This window comes from Macaca fascicularis, chromosome 7 (assembly GCF_037993035.2).
Source record: "Macaca fascicularis isolate 582-1 chromosome 7, T2T-MFA8v1.1".
NCBI lineage: Eukaryota > Metazoa > Chordata > Mammalia > Primates > Cercopithecidae > Macaca > Macaca fascicularis.
Window position 1 is genome coordinate 163,984,197 of NC_088381.1, and position 17,431 is coordinate 164,001,627.

Here is a 17,431-nt window from a genome sequence, read left to right on the forward strand (position 1 = left end):
CTTCCCTGTCGCACTGTTCTCCACACCGACAACCCCACTGGCCATTTAGGCACTTCCCTACCCGCGATTTCAGGAGCCCAGACTGGCTAGGAGCATGCCACATATTAGGAAGAGAAAGTTCCAGGGGCCAAATTCCTGATTTCTCTTCCAAAAGAGCTCACCTATGAGACTCTGGCCTCCATCTCCCTAAAGGCAGGACCCCTATAACAGGACACCTCCAGAAAGATCCCCTTGTGGACCCGGAGACCCTCTGGCATCACTATGCAATGATTCCTCCCTGTCCTGGGAAGCAGATGGGATGAACAGACTGTCAATATTTTCTGTTGTTCGTAAACATGTTACATAAAACTGTGGATACCTTTCCCAGAAGATGGGCTCCGTGTTGCCATGAGAAGCAAGATTACATAGCTGTAAATTTTCTCTTAAAAGACTCTTCGTTAAGAGCCGTATTTGTTTACTTTCTCCACTTCCGTGAGGGAGTAATGGGGAAACTTTTCCAGAATGGGGTAAGAGTCACAGTTGCATGTCTCCATGGGAAAGTAACGAAAGGTCCTCGCACCTCCCTCCCTGACACAGCAACCGGCCAGGTACATGGACAGATGCTCAGCTTCAAAGCCAGTCCATCCAACAGTGTCATCCACCCCTGACTACCAAGAGGACAACACAACTCAGCATCCTGTTGCGGCAGTGGAGACATCCCACCTTCTAGCGAGAGCAGGAAGCAGGGGGGTCATAGCTGAATAGCCCTAAGCGTTGTTGTTAATCAGAAATAAGACGACAGCGCTTTTAACTGGTATCTGTCTCATTGGGACTAAAGGAATCAAAGTTAGAACAAACACAGAGAGGTGAGTCAGCCTTAATTCTGGCAAGATCCAAAGCCTACACTTTATGTCTCCCTTATCTCATCTTTCTCTTAACCAGGAAGGCATTGTTTCTAGCACAAAAGGTCAAAGGCACAGATTGACTGACCCATCCATGTGAGCCAGCCACAAATCAAAGCTGCCGAGATGTAGACAGGCCGTTTCATCTCTGAGACCTCCAGCCAGAGAAGGCTGACTTCAGGCGCTTCCTCAGGAGCCTGCGCATGCCTGAATGAACAGTGGTAGCTTCTATTGGAGTGGATGCATGGTTAGCTTGCCTAGCCCCTCAGTCAGTTTCCAAAGAGATTCATAATTCTCACAACAGAAGCCAGGTAGCCGCCACAGTGTGGCGTCCTGCCCACGGTTACCATCACTGTCTCCCCTTCTCTCTACCCAAGCCTCTGTCGTCCCAGCCTCTGGAGTCACTGCCTGACGAAGGTTAGCCCTGTTCTTCTTCTTGTATGTATGTATGTATGTATGTATGTATTTATTTATTTTTGAGATGGAGTCTCACACTGCCCTCCAGACTGGAATGCAATGGCATGATTTCGGCTCACTGCAACCTCCGCCACCTGGGTTCAAGTGATTCTCCTGACTCAGCCTCCCAAATAGCTGGGATTACAGGTGCCCACCACCACGCCCAGCTAATTTGTTGTATTTTTAGTAGAGACGGGGTTTCACTATGTTGGCCAGGCTGGTCTCAAACTCCTGACCTCATGATCTGCCCGCCTCAGCCTCCCAAAGTGCTGGGATTCCAGGCGTGAGCCACCGCTCCCAGCTGAGGCCATGTTCTTTCTTTGGTAACTTTGTTTTAATTTCTAAAGAGCCCTCTTTAGTGTTTTTAGTTCTAAAGACTGTACTGCAGAACTTTGGGTTCTGAGGTTCTGAGACTGCCTCAATATTGAAGAGTCGTGTGAACTCAGCTTCAAGAGGCTGTTCTGGTTTGACGTTGGCTTGGCCACCCAAGCTGCCAATAGTTCTCACCTATCCCATTTTCCTCCAGAAGAGTTGGTGGATCATTCCATTGCCTGTGAATACTAAAGCAATACGTGTGTGCAGAAAGCCAATCCTCACTCCTCAAGGACCACCCGCCTTTTTTTTCTGAGGGCCAGGAAGTTATCCAGAAATGGAACTGGGATTCAGAAGCAGAAGATCTGTGTTCAAGTCCCAGTGCTGCCACGTGTGGGCTGTTGCTCTTGGATCACACCCGCAGTGCTGCCGAGCCTTCATTTTCTTCTTTTGAGTTTAATAATTCTGGTCTCTCAGTGTTGTGTGGATTACATCTTTATATATCATTTGGGGAACTGAGAAATGTGTGCTTCTGCTGGCAGTTAATCACAGATATTACAAATTATATAGAGATGATAGATAGTTGGATAAATAAAAAGTAAATAAATAGCAGAGATGAAAGAATGTATAGAGATAGATATATTTAGACAGATATGTGTATTTAAATAGTTTCACTGAAGAATGATAAAAATACAAGATTCAGATGCAATAATGTTTCAAAATCCTTTTATTGTCAAAATTAAGTGTGATTTCACCTGGGTTGGTAGCAGAGCTCTATGTGACTGGAAAACTAAATATTAGGAACTTGGAAGTAGCTACATATTCAAATATGAGCGCAATGATCTCTTCATCAGTGATTTGAGATTTGAACTCTGCCTTCTATCCTCAAAGAGAACAAGCAGAGATTTATTTATTCACAAGGCAAAGGTGTGTGTGTTGCAATTTCAGAGCCCTCTGTGTAGACAGATACCTTAACCCCTTTGTTCCAGGTGGTCCTCAGAACAATCTTTGTGGAGTGGATGGGACAGGACCCCATGCGTCAGTCACGGTCAGAAGTTAGCCACATCCTTCCTGCGCTCTCAGGCCAGTGCTCACGTCTCCTCCTCTGCCTCTTTACTTTTGCAGAAGAAGACAGAGATGTAATCAATCACTGGAAGAATTCTGGAAGAAGTCGCCATAGTGTTCTGGGTCTCTGTGCCACTAGATGACTTTTATATTTATGAAGTTTATCATTTCTCTGGGCCTCAGCTTCATTATCCATAAAATGGGATGCTACCTGGCAAGGGCTTTGTAAGGATTTGTAGATCATGCATGCCCAGCACCCAGCATGGTGCTTGGCACATGCGAGGTGCTTGCTGAATGAAAGTTATTATCATTATTTCCCAAAGACATAGGAGTAACAGGCTCCATTCAGCTCCTTCAAGGTTAACCTGAGTAACCATCTCTAACCACCAGCGTGTCACTCTAGACCCCTCTTGCTAAGTGAGCCCTCACTGGAAAGCATATGGAGCTGAGTGGTTCTACCACTTACTAGCTATGTGGATTTAAGACAAATAAATTGTCTGAGCACTTTATACTTAGAGGATGTGATGATATCCAAATAGAATCCCTAGAGATGGATAAAAACACACTAGATTAATTGTTCCTCTTGCAGTAAAAATACTCCATATTATTCAACTATGTCTCCAATAAGTTAGGTACAACAAGGTTTGGGAGTCTCATCTTAGATCCTCCCTTCTGTTTCCTTTCCTCCTTCCAGAGCTGGTCTTCAGCTGGTAGGAACCAGTACAGATGGGCTGGGTGTCATGGCCGACACCTGTTCTGATTGGTTAGTAGCTTGTTCTTATTAGCTGGCACCCATGCCATACAGGTGAGTAGATATTTTAAATATTGCTCTGTTCCTGTCTATTATCCTATCCCCAGGCCTCCCAGAAGAGGCCAGTACAACTCCTTCTTTTGCAATATTCTTCATTACTACTTTCCCAACCTCTGCCAGCCCTGGCCACCTCTCATGCATCCTGCCAGGTACAAGACTCTTTGAGGCAAATACTGCTGTAGGAGTTCTTATGATTCACGCAGTAGTGCCCTTTGTGATGCCATCCACACCCAACTTCCTTTCTCTAGTGGCAGCTGTCTCGCCATTGGGAAGTACTCTGCAGGAAAGCAGTACCAGACTCTTATTTGCTCAAGTACGGCCACTATTTTGGTCCAAGGATTGATGCTTGACCCAAGCATTGACCTTTCCATTGACAGTCCAAGGACCCTTGATGTATATAGCTTGGCTTAAAAAGATGGGCTGAGCCAATCCAGTTTCCAAGAGATATAAATAGGAGTTTCCAGTAAAAATCTAGGTCAGAAGGGTGAATATCTTGAGAGCTCCTGTGATGTACAGAGGAATGGGAAACTCTAAGGGACTATGCACAGCGTAAAGGCTTGAGTAAGGTGACCAGAAGAGGAGCAGAAAACATGGACAGTGTAGTAGATCCAATGATTGGTTCTAACTCTTTATAGTAGTATCATATATTCTCCCTTTCCTCATCTCCCGTGGCCTAAGCATGGCAAAGTTTAAATTCCCAGTTGTCTACTTTGGGGTTGGCCGTATAGCTTGCTTTGCTAAAGGAATGTTAGTGGACATGATGCAAGCAGGAGCTTGGCATGTGCTTTTGCATTTGGATTTTTCGCTTTTCAGTTTCTGACATCATCACGAGAGAATGAATTCTGGGTGTCTGCTGCTGCTGCAACCTGAATCTGAAAATGACACACTAGTGTGATGGTTAATACTGAGTGTCAACGTGATTGGATTGAAGGTTGCAAAGTATTTTTCCTGGGTGTGTCTGTGAGGGTGTTGCCAAAGGAGATTAACATTGGAGTCAGTGGACTGGGAAAGGCAGACCCACCCTCAATCTGGATGGGCACCATCTAATCAGCTGCCAGAGCGGCCAGAGTAAAAGCAGGCAGAAGAACGTGGAAAGACTAAACTGGTTTAGTCTTCTGGCCTCCATCTTTCTCCTGTGCTGGATGCTTCCTGCCACTCCAAGTTCTTCAGCTTTGGGACTCGCACGGGCTTCCTTGCTCCTCGGCTTACAGACAGCCTATTGTGGGACCTCACCTTGTGATCGTGTGTGTCAATGCTCCTTAATAAATATATACATATGTATATTAAGCTTATATATAGTATATAATAAACATACATATATGAGAGTGTGTGTGTGTATACATATATATCCTATTAGTTCTGTTCCTCTAGAGAACCCTAATACAACCAGGATCCTAGTTTTTCTAAGAAACCTACACAACCACCCTTGTCAACCCAAAGACGTGAATGAAACATGTTGAGCCACCCCCCGTCAACCCAAAGACATATGAATGAGACATGTTGTCTACCACTGGGATTCTCTGGTTGTTTTGAGCACTAGCTGACTTACACAGGCAGAGAGAGGTGGATACACCATGACAGGGAGAAACTTCCATTTCAGGAACTTCTAAGTTTGAATTAGCAAACACAAGGGAATATCTACCCAACCTTGGGTAGATTGGAGACAGAAAACACTCATTATAAAACAATAAGTTAATACATTAGACGTTACTAAACTCGGAAGTTCTACTCCTCAAAAGATACTATTAGAAAATGAATAGTCATTATCTGACAAAGGACTTGTAGTCAGAATATATAACGATCCTGTATACAACTCAATAATAAAAATAAAGACATTCCAATTTTTAAAATGAACAAAAGACTTGAACAGACATTTCACAAAGGAAGTCACCAATAATCTTTTGATAACATCATTAACTATCAGGGAAGTGCTAATTTAAAATGCAGCTACACACCAACATCTTGAATAAAGTTTTTGCATCTTGTAGCTTCTCAGTCTCCATAGTACCGGCTTAAACAGTTGTATAAGGTGCAGACCTTCTCATTATACCTCATCTTTTTAAAGAAAAGTCCCAACTGTCATGTTTAAAACCATGCAACTGTGAGACTCCGGAAGCTTGAAAGAATCAGAAAATTTCCAGACAAGCTTCTTTCTTATATATTTCAAGCCTTCTTTCTCCTCCATTAACCACACACTTCTGGTGCTGGGTACCACAGATAATGTTCATATTAAGAATCCACCTCTGGCCTCTTTTCACTTTTGGCCATGATGCCAGTTGAATAGTTAAATGAGTGGCAGTTTTCCTGGAAGCTCTTCCTGCTAGCAATAGCCTGAATATATATGAAAGTAACTGTGAATGAAATCAATTTATTTCATAAAACTCAAAATAAATGTGTCCCTAACTTGATAATTCATTCAGCCAGATACCAGAAATGCTCAGACATACCTCAGTGTCATCAGATACAAAGGAATATGTAATGGAGAGGAAACCAGATTGGAAAGAGATAGCAGCATTAACCAGCAGTGGTTAAAATATTGTACTTTAGCAAAACATATGACCCTGTGAGCACATTGCCAGAGCCCTGCCCAATGTTTTATGAAGTCCTGTTCAGCGAGAGGTCCTATTAGTCCTCATGGAGAATCAACTCCTGTACCTATTAGTGGACACCCACACTTTTGTTTGCAAAAACAGGATTTCCTTCTTCCATGTGGTGTTCTTCTCTAATTTGATGTGATTCTAGCAGAAGCTTCCATCTTTCAAATCCCACCTCTCTGCTATTCCCCGCTTACTTTCAACTGCCTCATGAATGAGTCAATCAGAGTAACCTGTCATGTGGCCAGAGTTGAATGGCCTAGTGTTAGTCACCTGATCTTGGCTGGGACAATTAGAACGAAAGGTTAGGAAGAGTATCAGAGTCCCTTGAATGGCAAAGCTGTGAGATGCCAGCATAATCATCATTATCATCATCACCATCACCATAGCTAGAATTTGTCATATACTCAATAGTATTTGCAGCACCTTATGAGATAGCTTATGATATTATCCACATTTTAGAGATGAGAATACTGAGGCTTAGACAGGTTAATAGACCTGCTCATGGGACAGAGCCCCTAAGTAGAATGGCTGCAGTTGTAACCCAGGCAGATTTATATAAGGGCCCCTATGCTTACCCACTACTCCACAGCACATTATTGGTTTTCTGGCTGTGGGGGAAAGATGGTTGGACAGAGTGAGGACATAAAACACAAAGATACATAGGAGTCCTTGAGCCCCACGTGCAGCCCTTTCCTTCCTGGCCTGTGGTCCTGGAAACTTAAAAAAGAACGGTTTGCATTATGTCACTTGCAATAAAAAAAGCTCAACCCTCAATCAAAAGAGATAACCACACAGAATCTCCTTTCACACTCACGGTCCGTGTGCAATCAGATGGGGAAGGGAGATATGAATGGGTTCTGAGATCCTGAGAACCCAAGCTCTACTTCCTTCCCCCTTCCCCTTTATTTAACACATCTGATTACAAAATGCTGACTTCCATTTTGTCTGCTTGTCTGTGGACCTATGTCAGTATCTGAGCCCCTCGCTGTCCTGCAACGAACTATTGTTACAGCCAGGGGGACCTTCTGCATCCTCTAGTCCACGGAAACAGGCTCAGGACAAGCAAGTGACTAGCCCAAAGGCACAACCACGTGAGAACTGCCTGCCTGGCTGATGACACAGGGGGCAGCTCCTGATGTGCGGGCTGCAGGCTGGCTACCCTGTCAAGGAGGTAATAGCAAGCTTGTGGAAAGAAGACACAGCCTATTTTTCTGATGTGGCCTGGAAGTGTGGCACTCTTGTCTGGCAAGTAATGAGATATATGTTTTCTTTGTTAACAGCTGGCTAGTAGATTTTATCCTTGTCCAAAAGCAGAGATTACATTGGCTTTAGAAGTCTGGCAAGCAGGCTGTAAAGTATATAAAGACCCAGTTTTGTTCCAAAACCCAGATTTGTGCGAACTCCTCCAAATGTTCATCCATAAGCTATAACTCCAAATTTTTGGCACATTCCATTGTGTAACTTGTTGAGCTACAGTGAGGATGGAGCTGGGTGTGGGATGCATGGCAGGGAGGACTAGGATCAAGCCAGCTGAATTGAATTCAAGGGATGAGGGAAGGAGCCATTACTTGTCAGGCGATTATAAGGCACAGTGATGAGCAACATCCCAGAGTTCAACTCTCTAGGTTCAGATCCTGTCTTTTTTTTTTTTTTTTATACTTTAAGTTCTAGGGTACATGTGGATAATGTGCAGGTTGTGACAGACTGGATTACGAAAATATGGCTCATATACACCATGGAATACTATGCAGCCATAAAAAAGGATAAGTTTGTGTCCTTTGTAGGGACAAGGATGCAGCTGGAAATCATCATTCTCAGCAAACTATCGCAAGAACAGAAAATCAGATCCTGTCTTTACTGCTTACTAACAAGAAGACCTTAACCAGTTACTCAACGTCTTCATGATTTAATTATCTTCCTTGTGAAACAGGAGTGTTAACAATAGAGCCTGCTACATAGGCTCATTGTGGGAAGCAAATGAGTTTTCACACATGCAGATGACCAGGAACAGTGGTTCACTCTGATGACCAAGAACCCACTATGGCCCTGTGCAATGCTCTGCCTCATGGGATCTTCATCACTCCCTGTGAAGTGCTTTTGAAGTCCTATTGATGAGAAAACAGGGACTCAGGGAAGAGGTACCATTGCCTTCAATCCCACGGGCAGACCTCTCAAGCCTCTGTCACTCACTCTGATTCTTTCTAAGCCACAGGATCCCATCTCCAGTCTTCTCCTATAACTGCACAGAAATTTTGCAACGGGATGTCTAATAGCTTTGAGTGAGGTACCAAGATACAGTAGACAATGGATAGCAAAGTGAATTTTTAGACAACTGCTTGCTTACACCGAGGGTATGTGAGGGTCAACATGAAGCTTGGGAGAGGGCTTGCAGGGAGTGTTTCTTTGGAAAAGACCTGGATGTGAGATAAGCCCCACCCTCCTGGAGGGCAGGGAGTGTCTCCCCATTCACTTCTAAAGATGGGCTTCAAGGAGATGACTCAGAGTATAGTAGGGGGTTTCTGTAGGTTGGAAGTGGGTAACACAGAGGACTGGTGTCCCAAGGACAAGAGTTCAACTGACCAACAAGTCAAAAGAGCTGACCACAAGCCAAAAGAGGTGGCTCCATTGGGACCAGCTGCCCTGAGGTTGTCAGGACATAGAAACCGTGTTTCCCATGGACTGCATGAGTGACTCAAGAGTAAGAGAGCCAGGGTGCGTCCACGTTCAATCCCACCTAAGAAGACCACCTATAGAGGCAATGGAAGTCCTACAAAGGCAAACTTGTGGAGTTGACTGCCCACAGCAGAGGCTGGGGACAGCCGGAAAAAAGGCAAATGCTGTGGTCCAGAGAATTGGAGATAAGGGGCCCTCCCCACTGGGGTGGGATGGATCTCAAGAATCCATAAAAAGTGCCCTCTTGGGGGAAGAATCGGCTTTAGACATCTTCCAGTCTCAGAGAGCACAAAGTCAGCTGACCAGAGTGCTGGCTGGGTACAGAAGGAACTCTTTCAAAAGTCTAGGCCAGTTCAATTAAACAGAAAAGAACAGTGCAGTATCTCAGGGCTAGTAACAGAGCAGAACTGTTACCCCCAGCCTAAAGGAGAAGGGGGGAATCCACCCTCCAGACCCAGACAGAGCAGCTATAGGAGAGGGTGCTCCACAGGCACCAGGAAACTCAGCCAACCTGCAGCAACATGGCAGGGAGGGAACAAGGGGCACAGACGCCACACCCTGACTCCCCTCCCACTCCCTGGCCCGTGCTGAAACTTTCCACTGGCTGGACCAGCTGGAAGCTAGAGGACAAAGGCACCTGTTGATGGTTCATGCAGATCATTGAAGGAGATGGGTGGAGAGTGGATCTGGGGGTCAGTGGAAGATCGCAGCATGTATGACATCTTGGGTCTGAAGTGCCAAGGGCTGTCAAGCTGCCTCCTCTAACCTTTTCTGGTGTTTGAAGTTCTCATGCCAGAAATAGAAGCTCTGGGAGGGCTGGGACTATGTGAGACTTGTGCATACTATATGCCTAGCACCAGAAACAGTGTCCAGCACATAAGAGGTGTGCAGTAACCATTAGTTGAATGGATGGATGAATGAATGAATGAATGAATGAATGAATGAATGAATCAGTGAATGAATGAATATTTTCACTCTGTCCTGCTCCTATTCCAGCTCTCTGGCTTGAGTGGATGTCCAGCCTTGCCCCTCCAGGTAAAGGTGGGGAGACAGAACTGTTGTCCATGCACTGAGTCTGTACCCAGCCACTATGCCTAGTGCTACAATATTAACCTCACAACAGCAGAGCTGGGCAGGACTGATCAGCCCGACTTTCAGATGAGAAGGAAAGGTTGAGAACTGGCTGAGGTTGCATGGCTCATAATTAATGGCTGGGTTCTCTCAGCAGAGGTCAGGACCCTTCCATTCCTCAGTGCTGCTCCTCCCAGCCTCCTGGTGACAACCCCAGCCTGCTTCCCTCCCCAGCTGTGATTTGGTTTGAGTGAATGAAGGGCTGGTGGGCAGGGGCCTGAGGTCACTTCCTGTCCCTCCTCTTTCCCTGCTTCCCTTCCACACAGATCTGTCTCTAGGCAATAGTGGCAAGCTTTGGTTGGGCCTGTTGTATAAGGGCATAAGGGCAGGTGTATACATCCACCGCTTTATTTGAACCTCACCACACCTCACACCCAGCGAGTTGTTCTTCTACTTTATGGTGGTAAATGCAGAGGTCCCCAGCAGCAGAGTGACTTTTCCAGGGACATGCAGCCAGCAGACCCAGGATTCAAACCCAGGCTGTCTGACCTCAAAGCCAGCTCTGACTTCTGCCCTGGGTCTTCCCAGTTGTCCATTAGAATTTCTCTTGGAGCCAAAAGGGTCAGCCATTCTTTTGCGCCCCCCCCCCAACCCAAGTATATCCACTCCCTTTTTTTCTGGGAATAGAACTCAGTTTCTAATCCATAAGTCTGTGTGGAACCAACCCCGTTCCCTGGCTCCAGGGCGGTAGGCACATGAAACAAACCTGTCACAGCATTGCTTCTTTCTCACCCTGCATACATGTCATGGTGTTTGACTCAGGACCTCTTAAATCTAAAGCAGCAGGGGCACTGTGTGGAGGGAGCCTGCTGAAGCATGACTTCATCAAAGCCCCTTGATCAAGCCACGCCTGATGTCAGTGCACTTCTGATTTTCAATTGAAAGAATCAATACATTTCCTTTTTCGAGTAAGCCAATTTTCAACGGGTTTCTGTGTTTTCTTTAAAACAAATATAGGTTCACAGCTTCATTCCTAGAAATGATGATATTTCCAATTCAGAGATTATACCTGGGAACTTTTCAAAATTCCCAGGTTTCATGCTGTCATTACTGGGGACAGGATTGAAGGAATGCTGATAAAATAAAGTCAAGCATCCCCAATGGCATCTTCATGGTCAGGACTTCGCTGAACCAGATCATTTGTAAGTATCAGTGTGATGATTCACTCTAAAGTTCAGTGGTCTGAAATGAGATTCTGGGTTTCATCTGTGTTAATGCACCAAGCATTTATTTAGCACTCGCAGTGTGCAGGCCATTGTGCAACACAACACAGGGTGGAAAGAGAGAGTCATAATGAGGAATAAGATATAGCCCCAACCCCCAGTGGCTCTCTCTAGGGCAAGGGAATAATTCTATAGTGAGGCAGCCTGGAATGTGGCCCACAAGAGGAAAATGAAGATCTTGTAGCAGATATCATAACCAGGATTTGGTAAATACCCAGAACCTGCTCCAGACTGAAGCCTGCCCACTCCATGAGGTTCCTAGAGTATACGTAACACAAGGAACAATGCCAGACGGAAAGCAAGGTATCAATTTTTAGACCCAAAACTCTACCCAGAGGATAACATTAATAACCACAGACACTGATTATGTACTTATTCCACCAGGCACTGGGATTCATGCTTATTATCTCATTTGAAACTACAAGCACCCTAGGAGATAGATGCTTTCATTATCTCCATTTCAGAGAGGGAAAAAAGAGAACTAGGTTATGCAACCTAAGACCAAGGTCATATAACTTTCAAGTTATACAGCTAATATGCAAACTTTGCTCTTACCCAAACTCTGATATACTAGTCAGTGTGAGTAATGTTATCTGCAGTGATATGGTTTGGCTGTGTCCCCACCCAAATCTCATCTTGAATTGTAGCTCCCATGATTCCCAAGTGTTGTGGGAGGGACCCAGTGGGAGGTAATTGAATCACGAGGGTGATTTCCCCCATACTGTTCTCGTGGTAGTGAATGAGTCTCATGAGATCTGAAGGTTTTACAAGGAGTTTCCCCTTTAACTTGGCTCTCATTCTGTCTTGGCTGCTGCCATATAAGACATGCCTTTTGCCTTCCATCGTGATGGTGAGGCCTCCACTGCCACGTGGAACTGTGAGTCCATTAAACCTCTTTTTCTTTATAAATTACCCAATCTCAGGCATGTCTTTATCAGCAGTACGAAAATGGACTAATACATGCAGTAACATAAAACCTGAATTCTTGTGGACTGAACGCAATACATTTTATCTCCTGCATCACCATTCAAAGTAGATGCTCCTGATGGAGAGGTCTTGCATGTGGTCATTCCAGGTCCCAGGCTTCTTCCATCTTGTGGCTTTGGCCTCCCCTCGGTCCCAATGGCTCTCTCCATTCAGTGGCAGAAAGGGAAAGAACATGAATTATGTGTGGGAGGACTTTATAAGTCAGTCCCTGAGGAGGCATCCAAGCAGTGGTGTGCTGGTAAATGGTTAACAATCAGCTCTCCTGAGAATAATCTGATCTGTAGCATTTGCCAACTCTCATGACGTAAATGTTCCACCCTGTTCAATTTCAAGCCAACAACAACTTCACAACAGGCTCACAAAATTCCTGAAAATTTAACATCCAGCTCTTGGAGCCACTGTGAGCCAAATCTACTACATCACTGCATCACAGTCACCCGTGTTCCACTGGCTAAAATGCAGCCACAAGGTCGCAGCTCCAAGTGAGGCTGAGAAGAGTCAACTGGGGGTGTGAGCGGGAAGAAAAAGAAATGGGTTCAGGTGAACCTGTAGCAGCCTCTGCCACACCTGGAAGAGTGGACTGGTCTTAATGCCTGAACTTGTTAGCCTCAGCAGCTTCAAGTCAAAAGCCAATACTGAAGACTTATTGGAGCTTAGTGATTAACCAGAAAAATGCCAATACACAAGAAGGAGTTTATTGATCCAAGGTGACCGGGGCATCCAGGACAGTCACCTAGCTCAATTGCCTGATGGGAAGAAGGGAAAGATGCCAGAGAGAAAGCAAAAAAGCAGACAGTAGGCCAGCTAACATGTGGGCCCATGGACGTGCGACCTTCTCCTACGGCCATGTCAGTCCATAGGCGGGAAAGGAAGAAAGGAGTCACATTCATTCACATTCATGTGCTGATTTATCCACTCATTGTCTCCAGCTGAAAGCACAGCCCTGTCAGTGTCATGAAAACAATCCCAGTGGTGAAGGCACCAGGACAGGGCACAGACGGGAGAGAACATGAGGGCTTCACTTACCCAGGGGCCTTCAGCCACCAGGACTCCCAAACCACAGGGCTGTGTGCAGAAGTGAGAGCCATGGACTCTTCTGTAGAATGGATCAAATGTCACTGAGGAGCATAGACTTCATGCAGATTTAATGCCATCTTAGCTTGAGTTCCCCTGAGAGGAGAATCTGAGATAACAACTTGGCTGCAGATGGTTTTTGGGAAAAAACAGATAACAGGAGTGGGGAGAAATACAGAATGAGGCAAGGAAGGAGAAAATGCCAGTAAATAGGATGTTATAGGGCTGGTTACCAGCATGGGAAACTGAGCCTCAGTCCCACTGAGAAGCTTCTGAACTGTTCCTTCTAAGAATAAAAGGTTAGAGTATGTGGCCACCAATTCTCATTTTCCATTTTGGGGGATGATTTGGGGCTACTAACTTCCTATAATTCCAAGCTTGTGGAATGAATGAGTTCCCACAGCTTCAATAAAAGGGAAAGAAGTGGGGAGCCAAGGTAGACACTTGAGCTAGAGCATAGTCAGCATGCATGAATAATGCCCCTGAAGCTGAGGGATATGGCACAGGTCATGAAAAGGAGCTGCTGCAAATATATATCCATAAAAACTCCTTTGTCATTTCATGAGGAAGGAGGGCCATTGTAGTGCTTCAGGGGGATGAAATTCTCAACAAGCACTTGACAATGACAGGAGGACCAGCATTTAAGTTTGGCTAAAAAGAACCAGAATGTGGGTGGATAATCCCATCATAGCTCATAGGAAGCCTGATGCTTAGAACATCACCTTCTCTTTGCATCTGTTCACACTTTTATTCAACAGAGATTTGTGCAGCTCTACTATGCCCCAAGCCCTGCCAAGGTACGAGAAATACAACAGGAAGATAGTATGTTAATTGGATCCTCTGGGAAGCAGGTGCTGATGCCAAGTTAATAATTTAAAAGATTTATTGGAGGGGGGTGTGATGAAGAATAAAGGAGAGGAAGCAGGAGTGTGCAAAATGCCTTGGACCATGACGCTGGCCTGACAAAATAGTCAGGGAGCCCCAGGTCAGGTTGCCCATTGAAGGCATTCCATGTTGGGAAGGAATGTCCCTGAGTACCCTTGCAGTGCTCATCATTGGCTGGGAAAAGGATGATCTCTATCCTGAAGGTGTTGCAGCTGGATGCTGTCAACTAACTGTACTATTTGCAGCTCAATGGTGAGTTTTATGTTGAAGGGAGGTGAAAGTGGTGTCCCTCCATGGCTTCCACAGACAGATTTGGCTACCACCCCCATGTTCTGGTTCATACTCCATTTCATAGAACTGGGTCTAAGGTCCTTGAGAGAACAAGGACCATGCATTTTGCTACTTTACTATCCCTCACACTATCTAATTCTGTGGTAGCTAGGTGACTCACAAAATTAGCACATATCTACTGGGCATATAACCTATGATAGATACTGTGATGGGTGATGGAATTATATACAAAGATCACACAGATTTTAACCCTGACTTCAAGGTGCAGTCAGCCAAGAATTACAGAGAAGATATAGTTAAACTGTAATAAATAATAAGAGGTAAAAAGGGAGATCATGATGGTGGTGGTGGTGGTTGATAATGATTATAATGGTGATGATGATGATGATGGTGTTGAAAGTGATAATGATGGTTGATGGGGATAATGATGATAGTGATGGTGTAGGCAGTGATAATGCTGATGTTGGTGGTAGTGGTGATTATGATGATGGTGATGAGGATGATGGTGATGGTGGTGGTGGTGCTGGTGATAATGGTATGTGAATCACAGAGAAAAACAGACTCAGGTTCAGAGGAAGAAAATATTACCTTAGCTCCAAATGCTGTGGAACTTTTTATTGAAGGCCAAATTACTCTTGAACATTTGAAGATGAGATAAATGACATCCCCAGATGAAAAGAACAACACAAGCAACGACTCAAAATTAGAATAAGCAGAATTCTGCAGAGAACAAAGAAAATGAGTTCTCTAGAGCATTGGATGGAGTGGAGAAAGTAGCACAAAGTAAAAAAAAAATGGAGCCAGATGTTAGCAAGCATTGAATGCTATTATAATGACCCTGGGCTCAGGTCAGTTGGGAAGGAGGAAGCATTGATTGATTTCAAACAAGACAAGGGCTTGATCTGAGTTGTGTTGTAGGAACATAACTCTGGCTTAAGTGTGAAGAACACTTTAGATTGAAGTGATAGAAATCAGGCCGAGTAAGGTAAACTGGTTCAGGACTCAGGTTGAGATGAGAGGCATTGGAGATGTAGATCAGCACCAGAATGGAAAACATTGAGAGAAGCACCAGAAACACATGGTAACCTGTTGACTGATACTCTGGTGATCTGCTAGAGAGCATCATCCCTTTCTGCCACTATTTGGTAACATTGGGTTGTTCCTGACCTGATGTTTTGGTGTTTTTACTCTTGAAATTTTCTCGAAGTGTAGATTTTTCCATTCCAGGCTCAGATGATTTGTCCTAGAGTTGATATTTTGTAACCTAAATGAGTTGTCTTCAATCAGTTGGACGCTATCAATGTTCACAAATGTGCCATCACCTTGACAGCCAACCTCAACTTCTAAAATATTTATGAAGCATGGCATGGGCCCTTATTCACCCTCTAAATATTATCTGAACAATAATATCATGCAAAGCCTTGCATTTGATGCTGCTGATTTTAGGTAAAACAGGCTATAGAGAAAGAAAAGAACACTACTCATTGTTGAGTATGTGCCTGCCTATTTGCATATATCATCTCATTTAAAACTTGCAGCAGCCCAGAGGGCTAGGTGTGACCAGCTTCATGTTAAAGACAAGCAAACTGAAGCAAATAGAGTGTACGTCATGTACCAAATTCCACAGCTAATAAATGGCAGAGCTGGGACTTGAATCAACATTGTCTGGTCCAAAGGCTTTTAACTTTGGACTCATGTTGTTAAAGAATTCCAGCAGTTGCTCCCTGGGGTGAAAAGTGGGCATAGACTGACCTCACAGGACTATGGGCACACATGCATTCTGGGAAAGAACCCAGTATCTCAGTGTCTATGGACTGAATATTTGTGTTCCCCTCAACCCCCACAGCAAATTTAAATGTTGAAGCCCTAATTTGCTAATCTCCAATCTGAAAAGGTAGGACCTTTAGGGAGTTAATTAAGTTTAGATAAGGTCATGAGGATGGGGTCCTCATAAGAGATTAGTGCCCTTATAAAAAAAACCTCAGAACTGTGAGAAGTAAGTGTTAATTGTTTAACTCACCTAGTCTATGGTATTGTTTTTTGTTATAGCAGCCTAAACTAAGGCACAAGTGCACATATCTCTTTCATCACTTGTCGTTTTAGAATTCTAGCTGATGCTGCTTACTGTACCCAGAAATCACACAAAGCAGTTTCCCATGGAATTTCATACAGACCCTGAGTGAGCCTTCCCACAATACTGAAGACAGCTTCCTCTGAGACAATAGGGTTTATTGGTTCCTTTACTCATTCATCCAACACGTATGGAATGCCAACTGTGTGCCAGGCACCATGCTAGGCTTGGAGGCTCCAGAGATGCCTGGGACATGGTCTGTAGCCATGAGAAGAAAGTAATTCATAGTCTAGTCAAGGAGACAGATATGTAACTATCCTATTACCCAAGATGCTTTATTCTGCCTAGGACAAGATGGAAAATCATGAGATACCTCCTAGGAGAGTTAGACTTGAAGAATGAGTAGGATTTTGTCATGGGAGTAAAGGTGGAAGATGTTTGAGCCAGAGGAAACATCAACTGTAAAGGTACCAAAGTGGGAAGGAGAACGAGGCTGTTCTCAGCCCCAGGGAAAACTATTGCCACAGATGCCAGGACACATATTCTAAATATATTCTCATCTCTTTCTCTTTCAGACCTGGTGTTTTGGGGCTTTTTATCTCAAAATTTCCTCAAAGTATGGGTTTTTAAAAAATATTCCAGGTTCACATGATTTGTCCCAGAGTTGACATTTTGTGATCTAAGTGAGTTGCCCCCCTTTGGTTGGACGCCATCAATTTTCATTAATGTGCCATCGTCTCACAACCAGCCTCAACTTCTAAAATATTTATGAAGCCTGACATGGGCCCTTATTTACACACTAAAATATTTAACTACCAAAGATGAACAAGACCTGCAAAGAGTGGGCTGCATCCCTGGGTTCAAACTGGCTCCGTTTTGCACCAAAGCACTCTTAAAACCAGCTCTTTTGTTAGAAATCAAATATTAATACAAACGGTGAATAATTCATTGGTAAATCTGAGTGCCTGAGAAGT